The following is a 5,000-nucleotide window of genomic DNA, read 5'->3' as shown; positions in this document are numbered from 1 at the left end:
ACGCAAACATTCAAACACTCAAATACATTTATACATAAAACAAACAAGGCCACAAAACAACCAACCACACACCTATATACACAAAATAGACAAACACATATACACAGAAACAAACAAACACGAACATACACGTATAAACTAACAAGCACATGGGAACAAACACACACACAAAAAGCAAACAAACACGCACACTGATACACACACAAAGAACAAAGCCCGCACGCACACACACACATACACACACCTTCTTAAGATTAGAACAAATAAGAAATACCAAATGGCTCATGCTATCTATGCTGATTAGGGAAAGCGTGACTGCCAGGCGTGGCTCAGATCTGGAAAATGACGGAGTATGGAATGCTAAATGCCTGTTGCTATGCCATTGGGATTTGTCTTTTTCTTTTTCTGTCTTTTTTCTATTATTATTTTTTTTCTTTCTTTCTTTTTTTAGGCGGGGGTGGAGGGAGCAGGGGCTTTTGTCAATGTTTTTTTTTTGTTTTGTTTTTTTTTAGGATTTTTTCTTTGGGGGTGGTATATGCGTGGCAATTGTCTTTGCTTGCAGAGGATAAAATCGAGATGGTCTGAAGTATGAGGGAATTCTACTCACAGAAAACGGGTGCGTGATATATATACGCTTGTACACAGAGAACGAACATGCTGTATGTGTATTTCATCTTTATTACGGACATAATAATTTAGAAGTCAAATACACCAAGTTCAAAGTACACACACATATATATGTGTGTGTGTGTGTGTGTGTGTTTGTGTGTGTGTGTGTGTGTGTGTGTGTGTGTGTGTGTGTGTGTGTGTGTGTGTGTGTGTGTGTGTGTGTGTGTGTGTGTGTGTGTGTGTATATATATATATATATTATATATATATATATATTAATATAGATAGATAGATATACTAATATATAAACTAATATATATATATATATATATATATATATATATATATATATATATATATATATACATATATGTGGGGGGGGGGTATGTGTGTGTGTTCGTGTGTGTCTGTGTAGTGTGCATGTGTGTGTGTGTTTCAAATTGTATATGTGTGTGTGTGTGTCTGTGTCTGTGTTTCTGTGTGTGTGTGTATCATATATATGCTTATACACGTGACCACGTATGCAAAGAGTGAGAACAAGCTATGTATTTCGGTTGACTATGTACTTCCCCAGCCAATGGAACATTCCATATTATATCTTCGCGATATGCCACACCCTTTAAACCTTGTCGTTAACATGTTTATTTGATGGAGTAAATCACCTTTATTGAGCGAGAATTAAAAGCCTTTTATCACTTTTAGCTTTTAATCTTCATGCATTGAGGGTTGGCACTTGCCTCGTTTGAAAGTAATGTCTTGATTATACAAAGATTCCATACATATGAAATACGATGTAAAATTGAGGTTTATGGAATCTCTATCTTTGTAGATTTCATTTTAATTATCGTTGGTTTTCTCTCTCTCTCTCTCTCTCTCTCTCTCTCTCTCTCTCTCTCTCTCTCTTTCTGTCTCTCTCTCTCTCTCTCTCTCTCTCTCTGTCTCTCTCTCTCTCTCTCTCTCTCTCACTCTCTCTCGCTTTCTCACTCTCTCTCGCTTTCTCACTCTCTCTCGCTTTCTCACTCTCTCTCGCTTTCTGACTCACTCTCTCGCTTTCTCACTCACTCACTCTCTCTCTCTCTCTCTCTCTCTCTCTCTCTCTCTCTCTCTCTCTCTCTCTCTCTCTCTCTCTCTCTCTCTCTCTCTCTCTCTCTCTCTCTCGCACATGCATTTCTATTTCTCTCTTTCCATTTGAAGAATTGTAACTTGGGAAAGGGCAATGACGTACGAACAGTGCTATTTTTCACCTTTATTCATCTTACAATGCGGAGTTTAATATCATCAAAATAAATGCTGACTTACCTTCAAAAATGATTATAACTAGAACTAATAAGCTTAATCAACAAAAGATAACAAAATATATCAATTGCAAAAAATGACAGATATATCAATTAACAAATATAATAGTTCAAAAACATATCCATCAGCAAAATATAACAAAATATATCATTTGCAAAAAATATACAAGAAAATCAGTTGCATTTATTTCAGTTGCTAAATTCTGTTTTTCCTCTTACAGATCAAAGCATTGCGAGTATGATAAAGGTAAGTTCCTTCGAAGCATTACGAGTGTGTGGAAATATCTGTGTTCAAGATATGTACGAAATATGTTTATATCTACTCATACATAAAGAGTACACAATATGACTACAATAGGTGTGAATGAAAGATACAAAGTGATCCGTGCAGCCTGTAACCCTCTAAGTCTTTTTTAGCCTGATCTTGTAAAACTCATTAGCCGATAGTAAGACAGTTGGGAAGAAGTAAAAAAAATCAAGAATGTCTTCATATTACGCGAAATAATCCTAAATTTAAAAAAAAATCGACCAATGTATGAGAGACACCATCATACATCGGTCAGACCTCCAAGATCAGACCCAAAAAAATGTGGTTACTAATGAAGATTATCAGCCTAAAAAGTTATTTCCCATCAGTAGACATTCCTAATTGATTTTCCTTTTAAGCAAATTCTGAAATACAGTTTTTTCTATAGTCAGTTCTATAAATTAGGTCCCAGTAATCAGCATGTAGAAAAGAGGTGCAGCCCTTCAAAAAACACGTGTCTTGACCAATAGCCCTTTTTTTCAGAAAGGATACTCACCCTGATATATTGGGTAAGGGAAGGATGCAGATACTTAAAGTGCTGTTAAAGACTGAAGCTTGATATGAAATATTAAATTCTGATTGATACTAAAATGATATTTAATCAAGGGAAGCTGTGCAATATCGCGAATATTTGGACAAATTCCGTTGCTGACGACCGATAGACTACAGACTTAAAGATACGAAGCCCACCTACGAAAAAGTTGGTCAGAATCCATCAAAAGCAGAGTCCATCTCCAAAGGAAGAGAGACACAGTCGACCTATTTATGTCTGTCGCCGCAAGCCGAACGTTCAGTCCTCCCGTCTCTTTCCTCTCTCTCTGAGCCGTCGCAGCACTCATGCTCCGTCCCGGTGTCGGTTCTCCTCTTGCCTGTGGGTGGAGCGTTAGAGGTCGTCGTCTGCATCTAATCCTTTGATGATTTTCATGTCTGTTATTTGTTTGTATTTTATTAGATTAGGTAGGTAGGTAGAGAGATAGACAGGCAGATAGATATCGAGAGAGAGAGAATGGAGTTAATGGTAGTTCTTATTGCGGTCTCCTTGTCTGTCTCTCTATATCTGTCTCTATCTCTTTTGCTTCCTCTCTTCTCCTCCCCCCTTCTCTCTCTCTCTCTCTCTCTCTCTCTCTCTCTCTCTCTCTCTCTCTCTCTCTCTCTCTCTATCTCTCTCTCGTGCATTTCAATCCAGCTCCGTTATGCCTCTTATCGAGGTTCTTCCAAGCTCAGATATAGAAAGACATAAAGGTACACTTTTCCCAAAGAACAATTCAATGCAGGGGAACTGACCTGAGTTGCCCCGGCATTGGCCCCCTTCGTCGCATTTAGAATCGCACTGTTCAGTCGTGGTGTTCATGCAAGTTCTCTCTTTTCCTGATGACATATCTAAAGAGACAGAAAATAAAAAATGTATTATTTTTTTGTACTATCTATGTTTTAAGGTTTTATGACGCGAACCTTATTGTAAATTATATCCGTTATTTTGGGTGTTTATTCTTATTCATGAGTGCATGAAGAAAGAAAGGAAAACGAAAGGGTAAAGGCAAAAGAATTGCATCTATGCATAAGATTCCACACGTTTGTATATCAGGATACTATCAAATTCAAAATGCAATTCATAGATTGACATTTCTTGTGACTTACCTGAATGCGACATGGTTGGTGATCGATAGATTGCTTTTAATGCACTGCCTGCAAAAACAACAACAAAAAAATCACATCAAAGCATCAAAGGCTAACGCTACGGTATACACTGAAAAGTACAAAGACCTGTGTTTTGAAGGACACTCGAACGACGAAAATAAATACCCTTTCATAAACTTAAAATAGTGATGGTTACTTTTAAGAATATACGAAAACCTCACGAAAAAATACCGCATATGCTTTCTTCGGAAATATACCACACAGACTTCTTCAGCAGGGAGGAAATGTTTACCTTCACACAGGAGACGGTAGGGACGTTGTGAACAGTGCCCGCCGAAAGACGCCTTATATTGGGCACCAAAGCGAGGCGATAGTTGGGCGCAAGACATTTTGGAAGCTCCCCCACCCCCCACCCCCCTCATGAATGGAAAACTGGATTTATATCCTTTGATCCAAACTAATCCAACATCATTGACTGGATAGACGTAAGAGTAATGACCGGGTACTCATTCACACGCAGATCAAAATCGATTTCATTGGGATTATTAAGTTTGATCAAACACCGTTATACGTGCGGCAGCCCAGCATACCCCAGAGGATACGCATCACAGTGGCATTTATTGATCTTAAATTTATCTGTGTATCTGTCTGTCTATACGTCCTTATCTGCTTCTTTCTTTTTTATCTACCTGGTTATTTATCTATATTTTCTCTTTGTCGGTTTATCTTTCTACCTATGAATATCATTATGTATTTACCTATATTTGTGTGCGTTTGCGTTTGTGTGTGTGTGCGTGCGTGCGTGCGTGCGTGTGTGTGTGTGTGTGTGTGTGTGTGTGTGTGTGTGTGTGTGTGTGTGTGTGTGTGTGTGTGTGTGCGTGTGTGTGTGTGTGTGTGTTTGTTTGTGTGTTATCACCATCATTACTTTTATTTTCATTGTGACTATTATCATTATTATTACCATTAACCTTATCATTTTTATTTCTATTATTGTATTGTTAGTACTATTATTGTTTTTTATTATTATTCTCATTAGTACTATCATTATTATTATTACTTTTGTTATTGCTTTCATTATTATGATTATCATTACTCTTCTTATTCTCATTGTTTTTACTGTCATTCCTATTATTGTTAATAGTCTTATCATC

General features: G+C 37.3%; 1 long non-coding RNA gene across 2 annotated transcripts; it reads right to left on the bottom strand.

Annotated features, from left to right (window-relative positions):
• Window positions 1-1,840: 1,840 nt before the first annotated feature.
• LOC113824278 (uncharacterized) lies at window positions 1,841-4,214 on the bottom strand. 2 transcript variants are annotated; one of them, XR_003477499.2, is made up of 4 exons: window positions 4,142-4,214; window positions 3,850-3,897; window positions 3,496-3,591; window positions 1,841-3,080 (listed from the first exon to the last, which is right to left on the bottom strand). It is a non-coding gene; the product is annotated as an uncharacterized lncRNA (long non-coding RNA). The 2 variants fall into 2 exon arrangements; XR_003477498.2 differs by having other exon boundaries at window positions 4,081-4,180.
• Window positions 4,215-5,000: the final 786 nt, after the last annotated feature.

This window comes from Penaeus vannamei, chromosome 14 (genome assembly GCF_042767895.1).
Source record: "Penaeus vannamei isolate JL-2024 chromosome 14, ASM4276789v1, whole genome shotgun sequence".
Classification (NCBI taxonomy): Eukaryota; Metazoa; Arthropoda; class Malacostraca; order Decapoda; family Penaeidae; genus Penaeus; species Penaeus vannamei.
The sequence above is the reverse complement of the archived record's forward strand: the minus strand, read 5'-3'. Positions and strand labels throughout refer to the sequence as shown.